The sequence below is a fragment of the Suncus etruscus genome, chromosome 3, assembly GCF_024139225.1.
Source record: "Suncus etruscus isolate mSunEtr1 chromosome 3, mSunEtr1.pri.cur, whole genome shotgun sequence".
NCBI lineage: Eukaryota > Metazoa > Chordata > Mammalia > Eulipotyphla > Soricidae > Suncus > Suncus etruscus.
In genome coordinates this window covers 151,147,026-151,162,235 of record NC_064850.1, presented here as the reverse complement: position 1 = coordinate 151,162,235, position 15,210 = coordinate 151,147,026, and positions in this window count along the sequence as shown.

The following is a 15,210-nucleotide window of genomic DNA, read 5'->3' as shown; positions in this document are numbered from 1 at the left end:
CATGAAGACAAGTTTCATTTAGAAAATCCCACCTTCCATAGTCCCTTATCTCATCACTTAGATATCCTGACAAGTAAACGAATCCACATGTGCGCTTGGCTTATTATCCTGTGTCTGTTGCCCAGATGTCTGCTGTCCTGCACCCATGCTGGGTCATGTGCCAGAAAGCCATACCTCCAAGTGAGAGTGTTGTTCCGGAGATATCTGAGCTCTATTCCAAGTTCTTTCCCAGACTTGTTCCTTGCTGAGAGAAAAGAGTGGACAGAGTAGAGGCAACTGAGGACTCAAGCAAAGGGCAACCCATTGTTGCTCTGGGTCACTGTTACACAGGTGATAAGGCTAGAATGCCAGGGAACATTTCTCTTATCCTTCCACAAACTACATAATTTCTTGAAAGGAAAAAAATGTTAGAGACAGATGCAGTGTACATGGGAAATGTGTCGGAAGGTATATAGATGTGAAGAGGGTGTGTTGAAGATTATCCTTCCACAAACTACATAATTTCTTGAAAGGAAAAAAATGTTAGAGACAGATGCAGTGTACATGGGAAATGTGTCGGAGGGTATATAGATGTGAAGAGGGTGTGTTGGAGGTTTCTAGAATAAGTGTGTATCAATCATGAGGTATGGGTATTTGGCAAAGGAAAATATACAAGTTTCACTACTAAGCCAGAAGTGTTTGAGGTGGGAAAGAACACAAACTGAGGCGTTTCTATATACTGTCGAAACTAATACTGTCAATTTGTGTCTTCGTAAATGTGAAATGACTCACATAAAAACTTTTCCAAATTAATTAAGGAGTCTTTAACAGGTAGTAGGGGGCGTTTATAGAGCACCATTAGGAAAATCTTTGAGGGTATCTTACTTTCCCTACAGCAATTAAACTTTTAAATGAACTGGTCATGGAGTGATTTATCTACACTAAAAATAATTAAAATTCTATAAATTCTCAAAATTAATTATTGGGAAGTAATAGGTATCTAAGTAATCTTTTAAACCTAACATATCTTTTCCTTTTAGAATTTTAATTTTTAATAATATTTTAAGCATCATGGTTATAAACATGTGTGTAGTAAAAAGTACACCCCCCCTTCACTAGTGCAACCTTCCCACCACCAATATTCCCCAATTACTCCTTCCCCACCCCTGCCTGTCTTCAGGACAAGCACTCTATTTCTACCACTCACTACGATTTGATAGATGTTGGTGTAGTTATTTTTCTAACTGCAATTATCACTCTTTGTGGTAAGCTTCATATCATGAGCTGATCTTCCAGTTCTTATCTCTATTGTCTCTGGATATTATTACAATACTGTCTTTTTATTTTTCTTAAATCCCACAGATAAGTGAAACTATTCTGTGTCTATCTCTCTCCCTCTGACTCATTTGACTCAATAGTTTCCCTGTCCATCCATGTACAGAAACATTTCACAACTTCATTTTATCCTGACAGCTGCATAGTATTATTCCATTGTGCATATGTACCACGGTTTCTTTAGTCATTCATCAGTTTTCAGACATCTGAGTTTTTCTACAGATTCTGGCTATTGTAAATAGTGCTGCAATGAGCATAGGCATGCAGAGGGCTTTTTTGTATTGTGTTTTTGTGTTCCTAGGACATATCTTTAGGAGTGGTATTGCTGGATCGTATGGAGCTCAATTTTCAGATTTTTTGAGGAATCTCCATATTGTTCTCCAGAAAGTCTGGACTAATCGGCATTCCCACCAGCAGTGAATGAGAGTTCCCTTCTCCCCAAATTCCAGCCAGCACTTATTTTTTCTTGTTCTTTATGATGTGTGCCAGTCTCTGTGGCATGAGTTGGTACCTTATTGTTGTTTTGATTTTCATCACCCTGATGATTAGTGATGTGGAGCATTTTTTTCATGTGCTTTTTGACCATCTATATTTCTTCTTTGAGAAATTGTTCATTACTTCTTCCCACTTTTAATTAGGTTAGATATTTTTACTTGTTAAATTCTTTCAGTTCCTTATATATCTTAGAAATTAACTCCTGAACAGATGGGTATTGGGTAAACAGTTTCTCCCATTACATGGGTGGCCATTGTATCCTAGTTACTGTTTCCTTTGAAGTGCAGAAGCTTCTTAGTTTAATGTAGTCCTATTTGTTTATCTCTTTTTTTTTTTTTTTTTTTTTGGTTTTTGGGCCACACCCTGTGACGCTCAGGGGTTACTCCTGGCTATGCGCTCAGAAGTTGCTCCTGGCTTCTTGGGGGACCATATGGGACGCCGGGGGATCGAACCGCGGTCCGTGCGCAGGCAAGGCAGGCACCTTAGCTCCAGCGCCACCGCCCGGCCCCAATATTTGTTTATCTCTTGTTTGGAGAGTGGTATTTCCTCCTTAAAGATACCTTTAGTTTCAATGTCATAGAATGTTTTGCGTATTAGTTCTTCTCTATACCTTATGGTTCCAAGTCTGATCTAATAAAAAAGATCTTTATTCCATTTGGATTTGATTTTGTGTATGGTGTTAATGGAGGTCAAAGTTGGTTTTTTTGCATGTTGCTAATCAGTTGTCCAAGCACCACTTTTGAAGAGACTTTCCTTGCTCCATCTTGTTTATACTGCCAATTTATCAAAAATTAATTGATTGTATATCTGGGAAACATTCTCTGAATACTCAAGTCTATTCCATTTATCTGAGAGTCTGTCTTTATTTCAATACCATGCAGTTTATGACTTGCTTTGTAATACAATTTATTTTTTATGATTTAGATTTATATTTTTAAAAATAATATTTTTATTTAAACACCATGATTACAAACATGATTTTAGTTGGGTTTCAGTCATAAAAAATACATTCTCCCCTTCAACAGTGCAACATTCCCATCACCAATGCCCCTATCTCCCCCATCCCCACACCAGCCTGTATTTGAAACAGGCTTTCTACTTCCCTCACTCATTGACATTGTTATGATAGTTCTCAGAGTAGTTATTTCTCTAACTGCATTCACCACTCTTTGTGGTAAGCTTCATATCATGAGCGGGTCCTTCTGGCCCTCATATGTGGGAATTATTTTTAATAATGCCTTTTATTTTCTTAAAACTCATAGATGAATGAGACTAGTCTGTGTCTCTCTTCTTCTGACTTATTTAACTCATCATAATAGATTCCATGTACATCCATGTATAGGAAAATTTTGTGAGTTCATTTCTCCTGATGACTGCATAATATTCCACTGTGTATATGTACTGCATTTTCTTTAGCCATACATCTATTGTAGGGCATCTTGCTTGTTTCCAGAGTCTGGCTTTTGTAAACAACACTGCAATGAATATTGGTATTAGGAAGACATTTTGTATTGCCTTTTTGTGTTCCTGGGATAAATCCCTAGGAGTAGTATAGCTGGATCATATGGGAGCTCAATATTCAGTTTTTTTGAGGAAACTCCATATTGTTTTATATAAGGACTCATCACTACTGAGGAAACTAAAATGGTAATCAAACGTCTTCCCAAAAACAAAAGTCCAGGCCAAGATTGATTCACTAATGAATTCTTTCATACCTTTCAAGAGGACCTACTACCAATTCCTTTCAAGCTCTTTCATAAAATTGACAAATCAGGAACACTCCCTACCACTGCATCACCACTCCAGCACCAGATATACATTTATGAATATTTTTGTTCTTATTTCATTGTATATTGCTTCACACAAATTTACTTTAAAAAAAAAAAACACTTTGGGGCCAGAGTGTAGCAGAGCAGTAGTAGGGCATGTGGCTGACCTGGGATAGATCTAGATTTGATCCCCAGCATCCCATATAGTCCCCTGAGCCTGCCAGAAGTGATTTCTGAATGCAGGAGTAAGCCTTGAACAACATCGGTGTGGTCCCCCAAAACAAATAAAGTGCACTTTTTTTTCTTAGGAGAAATCTTGTTTGGTTGTGGTATTTAATATTTATGTGTTACTGAATTAAATTGTATTTTATTCACAATTTCTCTATTTTCTGTATCAATAAGAGCTGTTGGTTTGAAGTTTATTTGATGCCTTTATGTTGTTATCAAAATAATACTGATATCAAAGAGCTTTATAGAATTTGGCTTTATGGGTGGGCAAAATTATTGGCCCACTTCAATTATTTTGACAGATTTGTAAGGGTACAGTATGAAAACTTTTGTAGACATTTGGTAGATGAAGCCACCAGTGAAGCCACCTTGGCAAGACCTAGTGAGATATTCTATTCAGTAATCTATATATTCATCTATATATTTCTGGAGTTTGTCAGTTCATCTTATTAGCTTCCTGGCACATAATTCATAATGAGGTTTACAGAGCTTACAGATCCCTCCTGGCATGGCTCTGTGATTGTTTGAGGAATAAGAGATTGAAACTAGTTGGGCACTTACAAGGTAAATGTCTTACCTATTGTACTATTGCTCCAGCCCCAGAAAATGTTTTATTTTTATAAGGTTCTGTTATGTCTTATTTTTCCTCCAAGAAGTATACATTAATGTCTATTGATGTGGTTTATCTTTTTAAAAAACATTAACTTTGGTTTCCTTAATTTTTTATATTTTTATATTTTCTATAAATTTTTATTTTGTTTATAGGCTTTAGAAGGGGGTGTTTTTAGATTATTTTAAATTATTATCACTCTTCTAGAACTGGGGTGTGTGTGGCAGGACAGGTTTGGGGACCAAGCTATTTCTCTGGGAATAATACCCTTATATTATAGGCAGATCCTTGGTGAAGGGTATGGCAGTTTCTGGTTATATATTCTTAGTCCTCCCAAGCATAGCATTCTTCCCTACAAGTGAGCTGAGGCTGCAGAGCCTCTCTATGCTACTTCAGGAGTTAAAGTCTACGTTTCAAGCAGGAGTTTCATGGCAGGCAGCTGGGGAAGAGAGAGACCTAGTTTTTTTGTGACTTTCCAGAGATCTTCAATGATTAACTGGGGGATGAGAGAAACTATAGCTAGACTCTCCCAAGACTAACCCACAGAAACCTCAAACTAGTATCTAGTGGAGAGAAATCCCTGGATTCTGGTTGTATATATTGAAGTAGAGTTTCTGTTTCTGTTAGGGTGGGGGAGAAGAAATGAGAGAAAGAAACTCAATTGCCATAACTTTCACTATTCTTTATGAGTGTTAGTGTCCTTAACTGAATGCTTCAACATGTGCTGCATATGGTCTTAGAACAAGTGCAGAGCTTAAAAAATAGCTTTCTTTATTAAATTGTTTTGTTGGATAGAGCGCTTGTAGAAATCCTTACTTGGACATTCTAGAAATCTTATATGCAAATTTTAACCTTAAATGCATGTTAATTTGTTACTGGGCAATAGAAAACTAATATGTGTAGTTTATGTTTAGTTGCCATTGCATAGAGAAAGGAAAAAGCAGTTACTGAAGCATATTGTAAGGATGATTCTTTTTTGTAAGAATTTTCCTATTTGGATCAACACCAGAAAGCAGGAATCTCTGCCACTGCCTGTAAAGACCATAGGGACCATCTCAACTCCCTGGACAGTTTAAAAATGCCTATTCCATCTGCAGAGCCAAAAGTTCCTCTTCACGGTGCCACATATGGTCAAGAGAAAAAATTTAGGTGAAGTACTTAACTCAATACACTAAGTTTAGATAAGACTTTAACAGAGTAGACAGCAGTTAAATTGAATTAAAAGTTCTTAGCAAATATCTAGGTCATGTTATACTTTTAATCACCTGTTTAGAATTATTGGTCAATTATACCCAGCTATGATTGATTCACTAAATTATCCTATTTTTATTTATTGAACAATTTATATTTATGGAAATGAAGTTGATTTTTCTCCAAAATCCAGTCACTGGGTTAGTCTTATTTTTCAGAGACTGTTATTTTCCTATTAGTAGGTAGAATTTTAGCACCTGACCTAAGGGGAAGTCACTAACCTACTCAGAAGTCTTACTGTGTGTGAATTTAGAGCGCTAGGTGAAGCTGATACCTTCTAAGATGAAATCAAACAGAACCAGAGGCCCATCACAAGCACAGCAACAGTGAGTTGCTCCTGATCTTCTTGGAAATATCAAAACATGAAAGTGGGGCTTCCCGAGACTTTGTGCTAGAGTCTCCTTACATGAGAAGCGATGCCTGTGAAGAATCAATGACAACCTCAGACAGTAGAGGGTGGTTAAATAATTAATTCTACACACATAGTGAAAACATTCATTCAAAATATGTGCTTGATATTTTATGTCAAGTTTGAATAGCCTAAGGAGTTAGTCTAAGAAATAGAGCAGAGGCTTTATGACGCACAATACCCAATATGTACAGCATAATGCATGGTAGTACCGTATAGATTCCATTAGTATGCGTTGTTCGTATGTTCAAATATAAAGAACATGTTGTCTCACTATGCAGGCATACATCTTCCTGTCGATTGAAGTAGCATTCTATTACAGAAACATTGATTCAAATAGATTCATATATCCCAACAGTACCATGCTCTCATTCTCTCTCTCTCTCTGTTTTTATGTAGATATGTATAAAAAGGTAGGTAAATAGAGACATAGATAGATACAGATAGAGAAAGACAGGAGATAGCTGCCTACTATGTGCCTTTCATTCATAGTTCTACCTGCTTTAAAAATACTGTTTCATTTCTTACTTGCAACAAGTTTGTGAGTTATGTACTGCCTTGAACAGTGTCCTCCAAATTTCATTCACTTGGAATTTGTGAGCATGATCTTATTTGAAAAAGAGTCTTTGCTGATAGTCATATGAAGATGAAATTGCACTGGACTAGGATGATCTTTGAATCCAATAACTGGTGTCTTTATAAGAAGAATGAAATTTGGCCATAAATATTTATGGGAAAAAGCTACATGAAGTCAGAAGTGGAGATGGAACTGATGTATTTACTGGCAAAGGCTAGGATTTCCAGAAACACCCCGAGACTAGAAGTGTCAAGGAAAATTTCTGCTTCAGCCTTCAGGAGAGTGGCCTTGACATTACTGAAATTCAGAGTTTCTTGCATCCACAACTATGAGAAAACAAATTTCTGTTGCTTAAATCCAGGCAATTTATGATGCATTGTGACAGAGCCCTGAAAATTACTACAAGGTATATTTTTTCCTTATTATATGAAAACAAGTAATCAGGGGCCGGAGAGATAGCATAGAGGTAAGACGTTTGCCTTGCATGCAGAAGGTCGGTAGTTCAAATTTCAGCATCCCACATGGTCCCCTGATCCTGCCAGGAGCAATTTCTGAGCATAGAGCCAGGAGTAATCCCGGAGAGCTGGCCGGGTGTGACCCAAAACCAAAAAAAAAAGAAAGAAAGAAAGAAAGAAAGAAAGAAAGAAAGAAAGAAAGAAAGAAAGAAAGAAAGAAAGAAAGAAAGAAAGAAAGAAAGAAAGAAAGAAAGAAAGAAAGAAAGAAAGAAAGAAAGAAAGAAAGAAAGAAAGAAAGGAAGGAAGGAAGGAAGGAAGGAAGGAAGGAAGGAAGGAAGGAAGGAAGGAAGGAAGGAAGGAAGGAAGGAAGGAAGGAAGGAAGGAAGGAAGGAAGGAAGGAAGGAAGAAAGAAAAAGGAAGGAAGGAAGGAAGAAAGACAGAAAGAAAGAAAGACAGAAAGAAAGAAAGAAAGAAAGAAAGAAAGAAAGAAAGAAAGAAAGAAAGAAAGAAAGAAAGAAAGAAAGAAAGAAAGAAAGAAAGAAAGAAAGAAAGAAAGGAAGGAAGGAAGGAAGGAAGGAAGGAAGAAAGAAAGAAAGAAAGAAAGAAAGAAAGAAAGAAAGAAAGAAAGAAAGAAAGAAAGAAAGAAAGAAAGAAAGAAAGGAAGGAAGGAAGGAAGAAAGGAAGGAAGGAAGGAAGAAAGGAAGTAAAAAGATAACAAGTAATCAATATGATTAAGAAAAATTTCCTAAAGTTGCACAGTTAACAGTTATAAAGACAAAATTAAAATACAGTTAAATGGGTTTTGAAGGGCCCAGGAACTAAAGAAAACATTGCCTTCTATTTTACTGTAAGAAGTTTTCTAACTTTTTTTTTTTTTTAAGATTTTGGGTGTTTGAATAACACATGATTTTGCACGCCCATCTGTATCATCTGTAGAGAACTGTCTCTAAAGAATTATTGCTTCTATTCACATGAGATAGTGGCTCTGTGCAGGACCTCTTCTGACCTTCCCCTTCCTGTAGTGGGAGGAAGCAACAGAGAGCACTGTTGAAGCCATGTAGAAAACAGCAGTGGGAAAAAGCAGCTACTTCCCTTTTTGGGGAAATCCAACTACACAGCAGAGTGGGGCAATCAAACCACAGTGGCTTATGGTTATGATTTTCAGGGCAAAGCAGGATCTGATCTTCCATGCCTCATTCCCCAGAAGAATTCACTTCTTGGGACGGTGCCTTCAGGAGTTCTGCTTCCTCCTACATTATAGGGTAACCAGATACCAGCTTGTGACCTTGCATCACCATGTGATCCTGCCCTTTGTCTCCCTTTGACCATTCTGCAGCACACTATGAGCACAGTGATTTCTACCAAATGGTGATCATTTCTATGATCTCTGGAGATTTTGGGAAATGCCATATTCCATAAGAGCTTCTTCCTCTTGTTTCCAACTCCCTCTGTGGGGAAACTCTAGAGAATCACACAGGATGTAAGCTGCCCTTGCTCTGAGTCATCAGGGGAGCAAGAGCATTGTTGTCAGCCTGGCCACAAGACTGACACGATGATATCCCCAAAGTTAGTTTTGCTCAGAGGAATCTTCTAGAGCCTGTGAATGCCAGCATCTTCTGGCAGCCTGGGACCAGCACCTGCTGAGCATGGCTGCTGGATCACCACCTCCAATATGCCCTATGCACTGAGTAGGCTCCAAATACTGCCAATTGAAATGTTTGGAAGAAATGATTGACTGAAGGGGAGAGAATTTTCCTAAACCCTACAAGTATGTTATATAAAGTCAACCAGAATCCTAAATCTTCTTAATTCTGGACAATGTCTTCTCACCTGCTCCTTCAAATGGTGGTTCTGTTTAGGTTCTGCTTTTAGTCATGAGTGCTACCCCATTTGAAGGGGAAACAGAAGTATAAACATCCTGGCAGAGATATAGATGCTGGAGTCAGATTAAACTTTTCTCATGAAGGGGGAAAAAAAGCCCTGGGTGAATGAGTCTGACTCAGGGTAGCATATAAAACAATCCAAACCAGGCTGAGGATGAAACATGTGTAGTGGGACCAGAGAGATAGCATGGAGGTAAGGCATTTGCCTTGCATGCAGAAGGATGGTGGTTAGAATCCCAGCATCCCATATGGTTCCCTATGCCTGCCAGGAGTGATTTCTGAGCATAGATCCAGGAGTAACCCCTGAGCGCTGCCTGGTGTGACCCAAAAACCAAAAACCAAAAAAAAAAAAAAAAAAAAGAAAGAAACATGTGTAGCATGTGTAGTCTGGAAATGTTCTACCTCTTATTGAAAGCAAGCTGCCTGCCAGAACTGTTTTTATTGAGTACAGAGACCATGCCCAGGTGGGGGAGTAAACCAGAGTAAGGGCAAAAAACTCAGGCTATCCTGATCCTGTTTATGCCCAAGTTTACATATAAGACAATCTCTGTTTGGGGATAAAACCAAGTTGTAAACAAAGAGACACAAAGAATTCAGGGATGATCTTTGTTTGGGGAAAAATAAGGCATAATCTAATAGGGATGAGCAAGGAGAGGCAACATACAGGTTCAGAGAAATAAGGGTATTATTAGACAGTGTCAGAAACTCACCAAGGGCATAAGGTTCAAAGAAAGGTTTGCCATTCAATGCTCAATTACATATAAAATGAGATATACAGATACAGAAGGAACAAAAGGATAATTTGTTTGAACATGACATGAAAACATTGTTCCTTCCAGGAAGAAGGAAAACAGATGGGAATCAATGGCTGCCAAGGCATCTTTAAATAAGAAAACCATGGAAAGGTGAGGAATGTATGCATCCAGTTGAATACTGGGAGTACCATTCTTATCTTCTCTGTGCATGGGCAATCTTGGTACAAATACTAGAGTGACAAATGTGGCTATAGTGACAACATGACTGGTTGGTGAGAGATCTGTGTTTAGTGTGGGGTTTCTTCAAAGACCCAAGGAGGAAATAAAAAGCAAGATGAGAACAATCAAGTTGTTTGTAATAATAATGTTCTTACAATGAACCTAGACTTTAAAGAAAATATTATCAAGAATATGATTTGAATGAAAATCTGCATCCTATATTTAAAATCTTTGGTGTTGTCACTTCTAGATTGGCCTTCACCAATAGACTAAATAGGGCAAACTGCACATCAGTTGTTAAGAGTGTGGTCTTGAAGCCTCAGTGCAGTTGAGAGTATGGTAACAGATTCAGAACCCAAACAATACTCTGTTACTGGAGCTTTTTTTTTTCTTTTCTTCCCCTGTACTGACTCAGCTAGATTTCTTCTTAAAATGAAAGTGTCCGTTACCCTAAAATAATTCTTATATGCAAATAAGTTGCATTTTAAATGAATGAGTTAACAGAATTTTATTTATGAAAATTATATGGCATGGCGATGTGAATAGCTAATATCAGAAAGATACTTAAATACATTTACCCCAGACTTTAATTTGTAGAAGTCAGAGCAGGGATACTAAAACTGAAGTAAAGATGAGATCTTTTTTTTCTCTTATTGAGACTAAGCCACAGTACACCAAAACTCTTGTACATTCATTTTCCTTTCTCTCCCCAATCCCTTTCTCGCTCCTGTTTTGGATCAGGAGAGTATTTAGCTGTGTTTGGGAATTCACCCAGTGATTCTCAGCCAACTGAGCTGGCAGGTCAGAGCAAAGATTTGTAGATGAAGTACTACTGGGTGCTGTAGTGCCAGGGATAACTCAGGCCACTCTGTCAGTGGTCAGGGACCTCAAAGGATTAACTGAGCAGTGATCAGGTGACCAGATGTTGTCAGGGATAAAACTAAGGATAACCCCAGTACAATCTCTCTGATCCCCTTTTATTCATTTATTTATTTGTGATTCCTGATTTATTTGTCAAATCTGGGTCTCGTGCATTCAATGTATATACTTCATTGCTTGGCCACAACCCTATCTTCCACCAAAATTCCCAGAAGTTCAGTCACAAACATGTATGGATAATTGCTATTCTTTGTGATACTGTGAAAATGCCAAGTAATGAATATAGGTGTAAGGAAGGGATTTTTGTATTGCATTTTTGTGTTCCTAGGGTATATTCCTAGGAGTGGTATAGCTAGGTTGTATGGGAGCTCGATTTTCAGTTTTTGGAGGAATCTCCATATTGCTTTCCATAAAGGTTGAACTAGACGGCATTCCCACCAGCAGTGGATAAGAGTTCCTTTCTCTCCACATTCCTGCCAACACTGCTTGTTCTCATTCTTTGTGATGTATGGAAATAGCCAAGATACCCTTCAACAGATGAATGGCTAAAGAAACTGTGGTACATATACACAATGGAATATTATGCAGCTGTCAGGAGAGATGAAGTCATAAAATTTTTCTATACATGGATGTACATGGAATCTATTATGCTGAGTGAAATAAGTCAGAGAGAGAGAGAGAGAGAGAGAAAGACACAGAATGGTCTCACTCATCTATGGGTTTTAAGAAAAGTGAAAGACATTTTTGCAATAATAATCTTCAGGCACAAAAGAGAAAAAAGCTGGAAGTTACAGCTCACCTCATGAAGCTCACCGCAAACAGGGATGAGTTTAGTTAGAGAAATAACTACGTTTTGAACTATCCTAATAATGAGAATATACGAGGGAAATAGAAAGCCTGTCTAGAGTACAGGCGGGGGTTGGGTGGGGAGGAGGGAGATTTGGGACATTGGTGATGGGATTTACACTGGTGATGGGTGGTGTTCTTTACATGACTAAAACCCAAATACAATCATGTATGTAATAAAGTTGGTTAAATAAAAAAAAAAGAAAGAAAAGAAAATGCCAAGTAATGAATCAAACCAAATGTGAGTTGCAGCAATTAATCTACAATAGACAGTTTAAAAAAGTGAAAAGTGTAAACTTGGTCATCATTTGTTTCTTATTTCCTTTCCTGGGAAGGTAGATGGATTGTGTAGTACACAAACAAGACTTTTCCTTTCTGGATCTGTTTTCCTGCATTAAATAAGATTAACTAAGGAGCTTTCCCAAGGAGTCTTTGCAGGAAATAAGGCATAAAAAGGAAGAGTTAGCAGTCAAAGGGGAACAATGAAACAGTTTTTTTAAATGGAGAGATAAGGTTAAATAAGTATAAAAAATGTGTTTAGGTTAGCACACATACACATCGGCACGCGCACACACACACACACACACACACACACACACACACCACACACACACGCACACACCCACACACACATATACACACAGAGTCATTGAGTCTGTCCACCAAGAGGGTCTTAATACAATGACACCCTGAGAACAAGCATATTTCAGACTTAGTTTCTAAATTCAAATTTCCAATCAGTGGAACCATGTATGGTTCCCTGGAGAAATGACTGATTCTAGGAAAGGGATTCTAGGAAAATTTAAGCTGAGCCTGGAAAATTTGGAAATTGTGCAGGAGCCAACCTGGAAAACCTCCCAATGGACAAAGTTGGAACAAACTGAACAACAAAATAAACAAGAGAATAGATGTTTGCAACCTAGTGGGGAAAAATAAATATCCACAAATAAACCTGATAAATGATTGGAAAATTAATAAATGGAGGTAACAGGGCAAATCTTTCTTCAAGAATTCCAAAAAGTGCAAAAAGACCGAGAGAAATAAAATCACCAGGAGGACACCACAATAATATTGGCAGTCAAGGTCCACAGATGATGCTAGAATCAATGGGTGAAAATTAAAGAAAAAGCAGGCAATTGGCAGATTCAAAGTGTTTACCACAAAGATGTATTAATTACTGTGGCAATTTAACTTATGTCCATGGATTCTTTGATTCAGCTCCACGAGGAGGATCCTACTTCCACAGCACCTGAAAAGGAGATGGAAGTAACATTTGGCTTCTAAGGAAAAACAATTGGAAGAGTTTGCAGTAGGAAGCTCTGATAGCCTGCACCCCAATAAGTGCACAATAAGTGCAACCCAATAAGATGACACAAACTTCTGCGATATACTTCCTAAAATCCACAGCTGTGGTATAATCATGAGAAAGTATCAGATACATTCAGAATGAGGGGCATTCTAGAAAGCTTGATCTTGACTCATGGTTCATGAAAACAAGAAAAAACTGAACACTGAGCCAGACAATAAACAAAATGTGATACCCCAGATGGGATTCTAGGGCATAAAGAAGATATCAGTGGGAGAATGAATACTCATGGGTTTAATTAGAGGACACCAACAATGTTAATTTCTTTTTTTGTTGTCTTTAATTTTGCTCTTATTTGAGGGTTACAATAAACTCTGTTTAAGGCTTACTCTGGCTTTGTGCTCAGGAGACCATATGGAGTTCTGGAGGATTGAACCCAGGTTGATTGCATATAAAACAAGGACCCTGACCACTATACTATTGTTCTTGCCCCCCAATAATGCTAATTTCTTGATTCTGACTAAGGTACTGTGTTAAAAGTACAATTTTAGGAAACTGGTGAAGTTGAAAATCCTCACCTTTTATTGACAACTCTTCTGCCAATCTAGAAGTATTTTGAAAGATTTTTTTTTATTTTAAAACAAGAAGGTGTACCATTAAAGGAAGGAGATAGGAAGCAGTTGTGTTAAAAACTTGTAGGACAGGATAAACATGAAGGTTCCCAGAAGATCTCATTCATATGTGGGATAGAAATACAGCTAGAGACTAGACAACTTCAACTAGAAGATAACTCTTGTAAAATGAACTGAAGAACAAAGGTTGCCAGAGAAGAGGAGTATGGGAGGAACAAAAGGTAAAGAGGGCCCACTAGATGTTGTTGAAAGGATATTGGCACTTTGGGAGTGAGAATGGTTTAACAGCTTACTTTTGAAGAGGTGTAAAAAAGCACAACTGAATTCAGTGAACCAATGTTACCTCAAGAAGAAGCATACATTTCCAGTTACTTCTGATACTAACTCCTTCCTCTTGCTGCAGAAACACAAAATGAGATCTCATTTTAGTCCAAATTGATTGTCATCAAATTCATTTTTTCCCCTTAAGAAGAGTCATAACTATGCCCAGGAAGTTGTTTGAATAAGATGGACTTTCAGAGGTATGAACCCAAGCAGTGAAGAGAAGCTGTGGGAAGGCTACTTTAACAACATGAAAGGCCAGTATTTTATGCTGCTACTAAAAATATGGTCTTCACCATTTGACATGTCAATTCTATTTAAGAATTTAATTTGTTGGGGCCGGAATGGTGGCACAAGCGGTAAGGCGCACACTAACCTAGGACAAACTGTGGTTCAATCCGCTGGCACCCCATATGGTCCCAAGCCAGGAGTGATTTCTGAGCGCATAGCCAGAAGTAGCCCCTGAACATCACTGTGTGGGGCTGAAAAACCAAAAAAAAAAAATGTTTTAATTTGTTAAGAAATCACATATATATCCAAATCTTTAGCAATGATGATCGAATATATTCACTGCTGTGTTTAACTTTAATAGTAAAAATGGAAATAAACCAATATCTAAAAATAAAGTTTTAATATGTATCCTAAATAATGTACTAATTTTTGTCTGTAAAGAAACACTTTATAATCATTTGAAAATATACTGATGTATACTGCATCATTCAGTGACAGATTATGTGCAACAGTGATCTCATAGGCTAGGCAAATACTAAACTGTACTTCCAGGTTTGTGTACTTATAATCTATGATGTTCATCCAGCAACAAAATTACTTAATAATACATTTCTTAGGATTTACACCCATTTTTATATATTTTATTTAAACACCTTGATTACATACATGATTGTGTTTGGGTTTCAATCATGTAAAGAACACCACCCATCACCAGTGCAATGTTCCCATCACCAATGTCCCAAATCTCCCTCCTCCCCACCCGACCCCAGCCTATACTCTAGGCAGGCTTTTCATTTACCTCATACATTGTCATTATTAGGACAGTTCAAAATGTAGTTCTTTCTCTAACTAAACTCATCATTCTTTGTGGTGAGCTTCTTGAGGTGAGCTGTAACTTCCAGTTCTTTTCTCTTTTGTGTCTGAAAATTATTATTGCAAGAATGTCTTTCATTTTTTCTTAAAACCCATAGATGAGTGAGACCATTCTGCATTTCTCTCTCTCTCTCTCTCTGACTTATTTCACTCAGCA